We start from the raw sequence: 15350 nt of genomic DNA on the forward strand, positions 1-15350 counted from the left end.
AAACCTGGAAATTATAGCTTTTTTTTTCCCTTTGCTCCAATCTCACACTGTATTTCTCTAAGGGCTTCTAGACTTAGCCTCACACACTCTTTTCCCTAGATGCAGTGCTATGCCTCTGTCTGATGCAAATTCAGAAGCTGCATCTAATTTTAGATGCAAGAAGAGACTGCCTGAAAAAGAGATTATATAAAAAAGGGCAAACCAGACTCTTTTAGCCTTTGAAAAAGGGATGACAGCTCTTACACTATCAGATGGAAGATTGAGGGGTGCAATGCACAGCCAAACCAGGAGATGTAACAGCAGGTTTTCACTTTCGATACTATGACTATTAATCTCTTTAATGGAGGCAAAGCTCTTTCAGGGCTGACATCGATATGAATTTTGCAGGGCGCTCTGCTGTTCCTGGCTTGGCACCACTAATTAATAGGTCTTCGTCTAAGTGGCAGGCGGAGCCCCTGTGGTTGTTAGTACGGCAGCTCTAGCTTGAGGAGGTGATGCCAAGTCGTTAGGTGCTATGACACAGGTCCAGTGCCTCCAGCGCGCTGGCCCAATGTCCAGGAGCCAAAATCCAAGAGCGCTGGCATCAGCAAGTCTGGCTCGTTAGCCTGATGCCAAAGTCATTGCCTCGTTATTGGCTCAGCACTTCTGTTTGCTGAGGTAAGGTCCACACACGCTCCTCACCGAGGTCCCTTGCTCAGCGCACTCGTCCTGCTGAGTTAAGGCAAGATGCTTGCGGTTTCTTGCTGAGCACGAGTAGTTTACTGTTTTGATGCCAAGAGGTTAACAAACCTCGACAGCTCAGCTGGGTCCTTCCTGAAACCTGACAAGTCCACGGACATGGCTGGCACGTGCCCTCTCCAGTGTCTGGGGGCAAGACTTGCTGACAAGGGATCTGCTTTCAAGCAAGTAACCCTCATTGCTTCTAAGGGATGTAGCCCTTACAGCGGTCTAGGTAGGAAGACACATCCTGAGTATGAACCGCAACCTGTACTGCACTCTCCGTGCGGTGATTACATCACCTGACAGCAGGATTACCCGAAAGCTCTACTAAAACAGCTTCTCAAAATGCAATTTTATTCCATTTGAGACTGAGCAGACAGACCTCTATATACCCTGGCGAGTCTCACACCATATCTGAGTGGCCCAATACCCATCAAATCTAGACACGTGGAGCCCTCTGTACTCCTTGCCAAAGGTTTCTTGCAAGTGCCCCTCCAGCCCATTCCCCAGGGCAGCTAGCCGTGCCAGCAGGTATTTTTTTTCCTGTGCGTTTATGGATGCCTTTACAGGTGCTGTAAGGTGTAATATTTAAGATGTAACTTGTATATTCAAAGCAAAACCTAACATTTGCTACCTTTACCGGCTAGTTTTCAGAAAAAGAAACAAGTGTCATTTCTCTCTTGAACATTTTAACAAATCAACAATTCCAAGCACTTTTCCTGTGACAGCAGGGAAAGCAAAAACCTGGAGCACCTTTCTCCTTACTTGCTTGCTTCTGACGTTTGATGCAATGACTTATTATCTGCATTCTTTTTTACAGTCTAAACTGGGAGAAAACCTTCATTCTTGCAGGTGGTGGACGGAGCACATTAGGGCAAGTCCTGCAGGTTTGGAGCCTGCCGGGGGCTGCCCACTGAACGCTCCCCCTCCTGCCGACCACTGCTGGCACGACCTCTCTGTTCACCTCAGTAAAGAGCTGTTACCACCCTCAGCGAGAGGCAGTTTTTCATCTGTTGATTAACTATTAAACTAAAGTTGCCGGGCGAGGGGAACTTCAATCCATCCTACTCCTACCAGTTTGATGCCAGCGCCAGCAATAGATGCCCAGAGCCTGGAGAAGGACCACCGGTCAGCAGGGAGCACCTGAAGAGCAGCACAAAGGAATTCCAGCCACTCCAGCCAGTAAGTCAGCTTCACCCAGGGCCCAGCTTAAATGCCTCTATGCAAATGCACGTACCACAGGGAATAAACAAGAGGAGTTAGAGTCGTGCACACGCCTGCGGGGCTATGATCCCATTGGTATCACAGAGACGTGGTGGGATGGCTCCTGTAACTGGAGCATTGGAACGGAAGGACACAGGCTCTTTAGGAAGGACAGGTAGAGAAGACAAGGAGAGGGTGTTGCCCTCTATGTCAATGACCAGCTGGAGTACATGGTCTGCCTGGGGATGGATGAAGAGCCGACCTAGAGCTTATGGGTCTTATAGGATTAAAAGGAGGCCAGGGACAGGTGGCATTATAGTGGGGTCTGCTACAGGCCACCTGACCAGGAAGACTGGGCAAATGAGGGTCTCTATAGACAGATAGGAGCAGCCTCACGTTCACAAGCCCTGGTCCTCATGGGGGACTTAGACCACCCCAATATCTGCTGGAGGAACAACATAGCAGGGCATAAGCAACCCAGGAGGTTTATGGAATGCGTTGATGGTAACTTCCTTCTCCAAGTAGAGGAAGCCAAGATAGAAGAGCCAATGAGGAGAGGTGCTCTGTTGGACTTGGTTCTCACCGACAAGGAGGGGCTGATGGGGAATGCGAAGATCAAGGGCAGCCTTGGCTGCAGTGACCATGAAATGGTGGAGTTCAAGATTCTTAGGGCAGCAAGAAGGGCACACAGCAAGCTCACTACCCTGGACTTCAGGAGAGCAGACTTTAGCCTCTTCAGGGATCTGCTTGGTAGAGTGCCATGGGATAAAGCCCTAGAGGGAAGAGGGGCCCAAGAACATTGGTTAATATTCAGGGATCACCTCCTCCAAGGAACAATGCATGCCAACGAAGAGGAAGTCAGGAAAAAACGCCAGGAGGCCTGCATGGATGAACAAGGAGCTCCTGGACAAACTCAAACACAAAAAGGAAGCCTACAGAAGGTGGAACCAAGGACAGGTAGCCTGGGATGAATACAGAGAAATTGTCCAAGCAGCCAGGGATCAGGTTAGGAAAGCTAAAGATCTGTCCAGGGATGTCAAAGGCAACAAGAAAAGCTTCTATAGGTACACGGGTGATAAAAGGAAGACTAGGGAAAACATGAGCCCTCTCCAGAAGGAAATGGGAGATCTTGTTACCTGGGATATGGAGAAAGCTGAGGTACGCAACAACTTTTGCCTCAGTCTTCACTGGCCAGTGCTGAAGTCATACTGCTCAAGTCACAGAAGGCAAAGGCAGGGACTGGAATAATAAAGAACCACCCAGGAGAAAATCAGGTTTGAGACCATCTGAGGAATCTGAAGGTGCACAAGTCCATGGGACCTGATGAGATGCATCCACGGGTCCCGAGGGAACTGGCAGAGGAAGTTGCTAAGCCACCAGCCATCATATTTGAGAAGTTGTGGCAGTCCAGTGAAGTTCCCACTGACTGGAAAAGGGAAAATATAACCCCCATTTTTGAAAAGGTAAAAAGAGGAAGACCCGAGTAACTGCAGGCCAGTCAGTTACACCACTGTGCCCAGCAAGATCATGGAGCAGACTGATCCTCCTGGAAACTATGCTAAGGCATATGAAAAATAAGGAGGTGATTGGTGACAGCCAATATGGCTTCGTGAAGGGCAAATTGTGCCTGAGAAATTTGATGGCCTCCTATGACAGGGTTACAGCATTGGTGGATAAGGGAAGATTGACGGACGTCATCTACCCAGACTTGTGCAAAGCATTTTACACTGTCCTGCACAACATCCTCATCTCTAAATTGGAAAGACATGGATTTGCCAGATGAGCCACTCAATGGATACGGAATTGCCTAGATAGTCACACTCAAAGAGTTGCGGTCAATGGCTCAGTATGCAAGTGAAGACCAGTGATGAGTGGCGTTCCTCAGGGGTTGGTATTGGGACTGCTCTGGATGGAATGTTATGGTTGTCTACTCAAACTATAAACACCACCGCAAGCCCCTCTTGTTTCAAGATGAAGATTTCTTATTAGACTATAGAAAATCTGTTCGGAAGTTTTCAAATCTTGTTTTAAATATGTTACGGAAGAAATTTTTCACAATGAGGGCAGTGAAACACTGGCACGGGTTGCCCAGAGAGGTGGTAGATGCCCCATCCCTGGAAACATTCCAGGTCAGTTGGATGGGGCTCTGAGCAACCTGATCTAGTTGAAGATGTCCCTGCTCATTGCAGGGGGGTTGGACTAGATGGTCTTTGAAGGTCCTTTCCAACCCAAAGATTCTATGATTCTATGAAAGCGAAAAAACTAAGCATCCAGGGAGGTTTTTCTGGTAGTTACTTATATTCAGCATTAAAAATTCACACCAAATTTCAAGCTGAACTTGCATTTCCTAAGCTTCCAGAAACCACATCTTGAAATACCCCTGCTAAATTAGACAGCTTGTTAGGATCAGAGAGATCCTCTACTAGGATGGCATTATCTGCCATCTGCTGTGGAAGAGGAAGGTCAGGCATTTCGTGAGTGCTCTCCAGGCTCGGGGATTCACATCTGAAGCTGCTTGCTCAGGCACAGCAAGCTATCACCGGGCTAGGGGGTTACTCCCATGCAGGAAAGACAGACGACGTTGCAACAATCCGTAACGTTTCATGGGGAATTTCATGACATAAGAAGAGAGAAGGGACAAAATGCATTCTAGCAATTATTCCCCGCCCCGTGCAGAATGAGATTAATTAGTTTCTTTTTAACTACAAAGCTTTCCTGGGCAACAATGTGAGACTTCCCATCCTCACTGCTGGTCCACTCTTCACGGCACCTTTCCAAATATTCTAGATCAAATATTCCCCACTGAATACCTGCATAGACCAAGCACGAATCCTGGAACAACCCCGAAGCTTCGAAAGGGAAATGGCTTCCCACCCCCTTTCCTGCTCAGCTGGAAGTGCAGCGCATTTTGGGGGAGAGGAGAAGAAGGTTGGAAAGTGGAAAGTAAAATATAGTAATGGAAAATATTTAACGAATTCCAGATGATTCACCAACCGCTCGGCTAGAAATGCAGAAGGGAACTGACAGGCAGAGAAGGAAATGCAAATTAGATGAGCAATAAAGCAGCAGAGCTGCACAGCCACAAATTCTCTTCAGATTTCTCAGAAGTCAGAGTGTTTAGACTTGACTTTGAATTGACATAATGGGCACATTTTACTTGATGTCTCACTAGCAAGCGAGCCAAATCACAGCGCACTTTAGCACTCCAGTGTTCTAATAAGCATTTGCTTCAAAGCAGCAGTTCAGATCTCCCTGTGAATTTTGTCAAGTACACATCATATCAAAGAATAAGCATTTGCCAAAGCCTTTCTTCAGCCACAAAGCAGGGGGAAGGTTTGTTTAAAGAAAGTCAAGTTGCACCTGCTGGCTCACACTGGGAGGATGAAAGGAACGACTGGAATTTCTGTCACTGTTGAATTTTATTTTTCATTTCTTAAAAGTATTTTTATCAATGTGAAAAGACTTCTGGTATTACAAAAGCAGAATGTTGCTGTAAGCCTATTCAGAGCCTTTCAAACGGGAAGATAATAGATTTGTGGCTAATAAAGCGGTACTTGTCTGCGAAGCAGAAAGAGTGGAATTAGGTTGGCATGTTAACAAGACGTGGCTGCCACGTGTGCTAAAGCAGCCCGAAGCATGGCACGGCTCTTGCTATGTCCAAGCTCAGACTTCCAACGTATTAGCCCGTAAACTTACCGTAAAGCTGAGATCGTCCTTCTGCTTGCACGGGCAGAGCCACTGGGGGCCGCAGCCCTCACGGGGTCGTTCACCTCCCGCTAGAAACGGTGAGGGAGGGGAAGTTTTGCTTCTACCCTTCCGCTTCGCCCAGCGCGCTTTTACCAGCAGAGGAGAGAGCGGGGAGGGGCTGCAGGCGGCACCCCCTCCCGGGGCAGGCCGGGGAGCACGGCGCGGCCGGGGCCTGCCCTTCGGACCAAACGCAAAGGCGTGTAGCGCAAGCCAATACGCGGCTCCCGGGGTCCCTGTTCCCTGAGCTCAAGCGTCCGTTTGCGGTAGGAGTCACGCGCACGTGCGCAGAGCAAAGCTGCAGTTGTGTCTATGAAACAACAGTGTCGGGGGGGGCTGGGGGGGGAAGGAACCGACGTAAGGGTAGGTTCGCGTGAGCACAAGGGTGCTGCACGGGGTTAGTCCCTCCGTGCCGGTTTCCGTTTCGCTGGCCAGGGAGAAGAGCCCCTCTGTTCCCGGTGCGGGGGTTTGGCAGCGCAAGCCCTAAAAAGAACGAGGTGCTGAGGTCCTTTTGCAGCTGAGCCCCGCTCCGCAGCCAAGAGTCACATTAAGTAGGGTGGCCTGCGGTGAGATGCAGACGCTAGGCCTATTTAATAAACCCAAGGTATTATCGCAAGAGCACGGGGAAGGTCAGGGATTAGAGAACAGTGCTGCCCTTCCTGCAGTCCCACAACACCTTCCCCTTCGCTGCGCAGCGAGGGATTACGAAGAGCGGAAGGTAAGATCAGGCAGCACAGCTCCGATAGCTAGTCTGAGAACGAGGGAGTCGGAGAACCAGCTAGAGAGGCTTCCCTGGTTTTTTGTCATCTACGTTAACAACTGTCTTCAAAATCGTTTCTCGGGTTTTGTTGGTTTGCTGTTATGAAGTCCATTTTCAAGTTACTGCCCCTTCTCATCTACCCACCACATGGGGAAAGACCAAGTTGCTCCTGATTTGCAAACAGCTCCTTAAAAGGTACTGATTACTTCGGAGGTTACCTTGCTTCCACTTACCCAGAGATTGTTCATAGTAAGTGTCTCCTAAGTCCAGCTGGTTATGGGGAGAGGAAAAAGAGTTACCCAGATCAAACAGCATTTTTTGTTTGGGGTGTTAAAACGGAGCACTGTAAGCAGCCCTCAGAGACCAGCTGTGCTCTGGAGACAATTCATCTTTTCTAAAATCTCATCAGAGGAGATGGGTAACACAGAGCTACCGATGGCAACACACAGAGCATTTCTCTGTTAAGTTACTAGCCCTAATTAGAACTTGGCTCAAGCCAAGCCCTTGGATCAGGTACAGCAAAACTCTGCTGCGTTTTGAATCCAGACACCATGTTTAGACATGATCCAATTCCCAGTGCAGCCTAGCATTGTGATCACTTGGAAGGGGATGGGACTTAACTCTAATTCAAGCCAGCCTGATCGGAGGCTATCCAAAGTGGCCATCTGCTGCCTGCTGAAGAGAGTTTGCTGTTCTGCCTTGCTTTTCCAGAAGGAGGGTGAAGTACCAGCAATTTCTCCAGCCGGTTAAAAAAAAACAAAAACCAAAAAACCCCCCATACTAAACAGTTATACCTACATCTAGTTTATCCAGCATTGTTTTTTTTAATGTTTCAGATTTATAAGCAGGCTAAAACATACCCCTCACACCTCCACATCTTGGTCTCCTGAGCCCATTCCCAACATGTTTGCATTTCTAACCATACATGGAAAATATTACAGAATTCACTCAGGGATTACTCATTTCATTCATCCACATCCCCTTCAGCTTTTAAAAAATAAACATTATTGCAAATGCCTAAGCTGAGGACCGCTGTCGTGAATTTGCCCAGCTAACAGCGTTACAGGCTGTCATATGGCGGGCAGCTCTTGCCACCTCTGGTAGTCCATTGCCTTAAACTCGGCACCACGGGAAGCTTCTGCAAGGCATCATCTTCCCCAGGCTTCCCATGGGACAACACTCCCCCCCCAGCTTTTCGCTCCCCCTCCCAACCCATACCACCTTGCTGTTTGCGATGCACTGCACTGTACAGCCTAATTTACGCTTCGCATCCCTACGCTTTACCCTGTGGGTCTGCCGGGAGGCACAGCCCTGTCCCAAACAGCGAGCTTCTGCTGATTTTCCAGTCTTAGGTTATGGAGACCCAGAAAGCCCCGTGTCCACCATCATAACCCTGGCAACTAGGTACCAGACTAATGGGAACGGGATGAGTGGCTTCTAAAAAATACTTGTAGCAGAAAGTAAGGATAGAGGGGGGGGAGGACGCGCAAAGGAAGGAATTTGAAAACAGCCAAATATGCCAGAAACCTTGCAGAAACCGGGTGACACTCCATGCCCTGCAGCTGATGGTTTTTTTGGGGGGGGGGTTCATGTATTTTTTCTGTTTCTGATGAACTCGGATGTTTTTGGTAAGACCCTTTAATGGCAAATGACATTCATTAAACTTTTCTGTTTGTAACCTACATTCTTCTGGCTGTAAGGCTTACGTGACTCAGTGTCCCCAGGTTGCTTTTAACATCCACCAGGCAGTTTTGTCAAGCTGTGCCAAGGATGCAGGGAAACGAAAGGCAATGCTAAAGGTGCATATTAGAGTAATGAGCTTCATTAAATAGATAGGAAAATAGAAGAGAAGCTTTATTAACATCCTCATTAAGAGAAAGGATGCAATGTCAGCCCACAGCTTAAAACATTCCACAGAGCAGAGGAACCTTAACGTAACTCAGTCATGGGATAAGCTTTGGCTGAAGTTCACAGTGTGCTTGGTAACCAGGGGGTCCCAGACAAATTTGAAAGTATTTTAATTAACCTTATTTTGCACCGAGGGGGAGGGGTGGGAAGAGACCAAAAATGTAATGGGAAAATAGAAGCTGGTTCTGGTTTGAGCGCACATCTGTGTTATCTTCCAGCTTGTCATCATGGTAACTGAATGCATGACTCCATGTTTTTTGGTGTGGGTTTTTTTTTTTTTTTTTACGCTTCCTCCCCATCCCCTTTTTTTTTCCTTGTGTGTCTCTCATTCCAGCTCCACTTTTGAAATTACATGTACAGTTTTGGAGGGTTTTTCTAAAAAGGGATATTATCAGCATTCTAGCTTGTAGCATCACAGAACAGCACATCTCGAGTCCTGACACAGTTTAAAAGTTGGCAAACTGCACCATGGTATCTAATATCCATAAGCCAGGTTCTTTCATAAAGAAAATTCCTGTGGAAGCACATCCTGTGACAAGTCCACCTTCCTGAGGCATTCCTAGCTTGTATGAATTACTCCACTTTTAATTCCTTTTAAAACTACTATATCTTCCTTATATACTTCCGGTCTTGGTACTTGCAAGGCACAACTAGTTTTGTGGATAAGTTAGGGAACTAGATAAAATATTGTGATGTTCTAGCATTTTCTTTTAACAGTCTCCAAGCATTTAGGGAAAAATTTCTTGTCACGATACACTTTTAATCCTGTTTGTTTTTCCTTACAAGTCTCTAACTAAATAAAAAGTACTTAGCTCACTCGCACACTCATCCAACAACCTTTCTAAATTATGGCAGAGTAATTCTGTTTCAATTACAGCTCTTTCAAGGACCTCATTTTCAGCTACTTTACACTAGGCTCCTAGATAGCCATTTGCACATTTTTGACTCTTCCTTGCGGCAAAGTCAACCTATATATTCGGAGAGACCACTCGTCCACCCTTTCTGGGTGTCTGGCAAATGGGCCATGGCAAACAACAAAATACCTCAGCCTAGACAAAATTTGTATCTGGGGATTTAAGGAAGGAAGCCCTGAAAAAAAAGGATTGCCATATTTATACACTTTTAATCGCCTATACTGGAATGTGCCTACCTGCAGAAGAATGATTGTGCACATAAATCAGATATCTATACAGCCACACAACCAGCAAAACTCATATATATATGCCCAGTTGGTAGATACACAGAGGATACTTGAGTTAAGAGCGTGCAAGGTGAAAATGAAAATTAAAGGGCCTGTCCCAGAAAATGTGGCTTGTACTGATTATCCTATACAATTTCATTAGATAGAGCAAGGCCTTTTCCATTTTACCTTTAAGAACATCACTTCTGATAGGAACCATTTGTTTTCTTTTAGTCTGGGATAATGGACTCACGTTGGGATTAAAACTGAAAACTCAAGGAATGCATGGGTTTTTTTTTTTCTTTTTTTAAACATTTTAATTAAAAGAGTTGCCAAGCTCACAATGCCATAAAAAAGTAATTTGTGGCAAAACAGAGGATGCATTTCTAAATTAATTTTTATGACGTAAAAACCCTAGAGACACCAGGGAGACCAATCAAGGGGCACCAAACTGTTTGTCACCATTGTTCAGATTTTAACAAAAAAATTATGTCCCTCAAAGAGTTACTGAAAAGCTGATAGTTTTGTGAAGTTGTCATTACATAAAATAAAGAACATTTCTCTGTTTCAGTAGTACCCATAGTCTGATATCCATGATTTCCAACACATGTGAAGACCTCCCTTCAGAGATTTGTTTATTTTGCTGGCTTTCCAACAAGAAAATAGCATATATTCAAGCCTTTTAACTGAAAGATGCAATTTTCTTCTGTTTTCAATTACAAGAGATCTTCCGGGGAGTTACTATCAGAGGAGATTATGAGCAACTTTTAAAGTCCAAGGGAAAGTAGGGTTGTTAAGTGACAACTTGGAAATCCAGTAAGACAACTGGTGACTATAATATCAGTGTTTGTAGGAATTTTTATGAATGCAGAATTGGAAAAAAAACCCCAAACTATAATAAGTATTACCATATGTATGAGAAAACATGATAGATGCATTGTGTTTATGATTTCTGAAGTTCATATTTCCTCCAGTTTATTTTTGGTGACTTAATGGCGGACAAGTACTTACTGATTATTTATCCTAATTGAGACTTACTGAAGATGACTGTGCTGCAGCATAGTTTCTGCTGGCAACTGGCTCCATAATCATTAAAATCTACTTTAATCTTTTCTTTGCAAAGCATTTCTTCCCTAGCTGTTCTTCAACATTTATAACACAAAAACATGCATACAGAATTGGATATTTTCTACATCCTTTTTAAGGATTTAAAAACGTTTTCTGCCAGCTTGGCCTTTAAAGGGAGGTATAACTTGTACACTGATAGCATGTTTGCTGTGAACAACTTATGGACTAAGATCCTTCTGTGCTACTCAAAGGGATTTCAACATTTTCAAAATGCTACTAGTAGCTGTATCAGCCTTTCTGTTTCTTGGAACTCAGTGAGCGTGGACAGATTGGGAGATGCTTGGAAACTTGCTTGGTGAGTTTTGATTCAGAAAGCTAATATTTGACAGGTTGGGAAAAGAAGAAGGAGGGGAAAAAAAGAATGGTGAAAGTTATATCACTGTTACTTCTTTGGCTGGATAATCCTAAAATTAATACATTCAACCTGTAGTAATTATTTAGTGTTTGATCAAAACACATGCTTGGTGTTCTGTCTTAATGTAAATAGGAATTACGCACACACAAAAACCCCACAAACAACAAACCAACCTACTACTACAGCATCGAAACTAAAAGCGACGTATCTGAACTACAGTTGCCCTTTGCAACGTTGACTCAGCCCCACTGACAATATTTGCGTTATGATCCAGTCTGTAATTACATACCTGATTTTCTCCCCTAATAGGATACCACCCATATTCATTACACAGGACAGAGGTGTCACTGAGGATTGACTGTTTGACACTTTCCTGTATCCTTGCTATTTGGAACATGACAATGCTTTCATTGCCTACAGTTTAAATTCTCCTTTCAGTCTATTTATGTAATTTTTTTTTTAATCTTTGTACTTCATTAAAACGCATTACTAGATAGAGTTTAAAAGATCATCAAGGCTAGTCCACTATTGATGCCAGCATTTATGTATTTTAACAGTAATATGTCCCTGTTTTGGTCTCATTACTTCGACTGGAGGGTATTGCATCATTTCACCACTCTTCTAGTTTTCACTCAAAATATAATTATGGACAGTTTATGCCCATTCCTTTTTGCGCATTGATCTTTCACCCTAAAGAGGGTTTTTTCCCTCCTGGATTTAAAGCAAATAAAGTTAGAGACAGCAAGAATAGCTCCTGTCAAAACAGCAAACAAGATTAATTCCAAAATTAATCCAGAGAGCATCACCTCTAATCTGCACTGTAATCCACCTTTCAACAATGCCTGTCATTATATCATCTGTTTATGAGTAATTTACATTACAATTAATCTTACAATTCTCCTATAAAACATGCCTTTTCCAATTTTTTACTAGTTTTCATGGCTGAAATTTATGAATGTCAGGCTGATGCACTATGCTAGACAAAGGATACTTAGTATTTGTATGAATTTATCAGAGTCATCAATCCAGTTTGATGTACACCTTAAAGCCTGTGCTATAATGAAAGATGTTTTCTATGTATTTCAATGTGCTCAATTGTTCTGTCAATATTTTTTTTTTTTTAATCCCTCAGTGCTACAGATGCATGTAGATATACGGATAATTTTTCTCTTCCTGTTTTAAATATAGGTATTCTACTTGCTATTTTCAGATGTATCTGTCTGTTTCAACACAGTCCTTGCTACTGGGCTTACATCTTCCTTTTCTAATTGTTTCACACTCAGAAAGAGATTGTTCATCTTACCTAAACTGATTATCTCCTTTAGTTTTGGGGGGTAGGAGAAGTCAAGGCAAAATTTTTATGCTTTTTTTTTTTTTTCAATACCACATCCAAAGCAACACTTGTGCTGCCACTGCAGCGTGAAAGTAGCTCCATTTATTTCCTTATTTATAGAGCTGAAAAGCCTTTTCTTACCTGTTTTAATATAGAAATTCTATCCGAGTTAAATTTTGACAACTCTATCTATACATATATCACCAACAAAGATTTTGGAGATTAGAGTCTCCTCATATCCCCACAACCTCATGGGGATCACAATACTGGGCTAATTAGAGACATTCTGGGTCCACCCAATATTAGAATGCCAGATATTAAGTTAAACTTCAGATCATTTAGCTTACTAAATTTTGCCTTTCTTAAAAGAGTGCTCTGCTATTTATTAATTTTTCAATTGAAATTAAGCAAAAGTCAACCATCAATCATTTAATCCAAAGTTAATTTTCTACATCCAACTCTCTTAATGCCCTCATTACTGTATGGCAAAGGGCTATGAAGTTTACAGGCAGAAGATCTTTCTCTAGACACCAATGACCTAGAGATTATCTCCGTTTTTAAACTCAAGATACTATTTGCTCCTAAGAGTACTTCATATCCTGTGTTTAATACAAGAGAAACAGGGCTCTTACAGTTTAATTCCACCTACAGACAAGGAATGGAGTGTGAGTAGCTGAGCAAGTTTTGTTTGAGAGGAAGAGTTTTGAAAGTTACAGATAGGTTCCTCAAAGGACTATCACACATCTTTACACACAGGTGATAGCAGAGACTTAAGTCTATGACAAGCATCTGAAGAATACAAAAGAATTGCAAAAGACCAATATAAATTGCATATAACACATACTCTTCCCTCCAAGTACAGAGGAAAAAAGATTATTTATAAAATCTTTATGTACAGCCCAGGGGTTGTAATTTAAATAAGCATTTTGTGGTGATGAAATTCATGTAAATACACAGTGAGACAATTTCCCCCTCAGTGAGACTTCAGCTCAAGTGAGGTGAAAGACAAAGAGCTGGAGGTCAGGCAGGTCGTAAATGCCACAGGCAGCTGGGCAGCATCAAGGTGGCAAAACCCAGCTCAACCCATCACTTCGGTGCCCTACTCTACAGGCATCCACAAAACGTGCAAGACGCTCTGGGTATTACGGTAAGCAGAATGCGTGTGAAGCACACGTGCCTTACCCCTGGAAAATTTATAGATTCTGCTGCCAGGCAGTTTAATTCTTTTTAACATGTTGTCAATAGCATTGCTCAAAGACATTTTTAAAAGCAGTTGACATACAGTACCTACTCTATGCGTTTTTCCCCTCCTCAGTGAAATTTATTTACTTGAGGGAAAGTTAAGTCAATTAAAAGAAGCTATTTTCTTTTCCAGCGGAACTAATGGTATCCCTAACACATTCCAGGAGTAAACACCACTGCTTAAACCATCTGCGAGAAAGCTCTGTTCCTGCTGCCCGTTAGTTTCCATTTTATGGCTGCTATTTCTATTATTCCATAGATGTCATGGCCAGGCATGGTCCTGTAGAGGGAAGCATCTCCTCAAGTATCTAGAAACAGTCGCCAGAAGGGTTTGGAACAAGACCCCATTATTAAATTTAATTTTTCACTTAGATTTTTATCTAGTGCTGAATAAGATGTCTGTTGTGATTTTTGCATTCTAGATCTCGTATTATTTGATATACTGCTGTGACTTGACTGTCTTCCTTTTCAGGATATAGACACAGGCAGAACAACCTTTTATAAAAAGGCTATGGTTTGACTCTGTGGCGGGATTTTTTTCCTACCTTAAAAATCTATGTATCATTCAGATTCAGTGATTAATGTCATAAAATAAATGTGTGGAGTATTAACTAGCTCAACAGACGGTAACACGACAGGACAAGTGGAATACTGTTTTCCCTCTGCAGGAGGGAATATTACTTCCTCTACTCTGAGAACTTGTGTAAGAAACAAGTATACCCCATGTGTGTGAGTGGGGAGGCAGGGTAGATTTGCTGTCAGAGGACTTCATAATGCCAGAGTCCATGGGAAATAATACTCTTCACATGCTAGAGCATAGCCTGGGCCAATAACCATTGGCAGTGTAAAGATAAACAAGAAGTCGTACATGAAAAAGTATGAGAAACTCCAGTGGACTGATTGCCTTCTGGCCCAGTACCTAGCAAATGAGTTTGGCTCCGTCTATACGGCCTTGCTGCGTTCAGTACTCTCTGTACAGGACAACAGGAGGGATCTAGAATTGCCTTCAGGACTAACATACACAGTTTCCATGTACGCTTCAGTTCACAGTGAGCATTTTATGCAAAGAAGTAAGTAGATCACTAAGCATATGATAAACTTCTGCAGACTTGACTACTGTGTGTGCTACCTTGTCACATCTTATTGTTATTATAAACCATATTCAATGGACAGTTAAAAAGAGTTAATGATTGCTCCCATTTCAGACTTCTAGCTCCAATCTGGTTGCAGCTGACAAAATCGAGTGTTTGCACCTGTGAACTTCAGAGCACTGTGTATATAGAGACAAAGCAAGAACTCAAGTCACAGCCACTGCATCTTGTTCATATACCAGTGATAGTGACAGCTGGGTTAAGAGTAACAGAAGCTAATAATAATAAATAAAAACAATAGGAAAAAAAACCAGCAAACCAAACAAACCCTAAGACATCCCAATAAACTTTGTACTACAAAGGCAAAAAACGACTGAGCAGAGTTCACCTTCAGAACGAAAACTGAGGAGTTGGTTGCTAAAGACTGAGTACGAAAAGTTCATTTACCCTTCCGTTAGACTTCCAAGGTAATTTTTCCCAATGAGGTTTAGGAAGCAAAAAAGCTCAACACTGAATCTAAGAGCAAAAGAAACTACTTAGTTTCACGCGCACACACGTACATATACATATTTTCATATGTACATATTTTATGTCATTCTTTTTCTCCATCACCTTTGCTTTTCCTGACGTTTAATTAACAGTATGCCTCTGATGTCAAAACAAACGTAAAATATAGCTGTGTGTAG

Source organism: Phaethon lepturus, unplaced genomic scaffold (genome assembly GCF_000687285.1).
Source record: "Phaethon lepturus isolate BGI_N335 unplaced genomic scaffold, ASM68728v1 scaffold332, whole genome shotgun sequence".
Taxonomy (NCBI): domain Eukaryota; kingdom Metazoa; phylum Chordata; class Aves; order Phaethontiformes; family Phaethontidae; genus Phaethon; species Phaethon lepturus.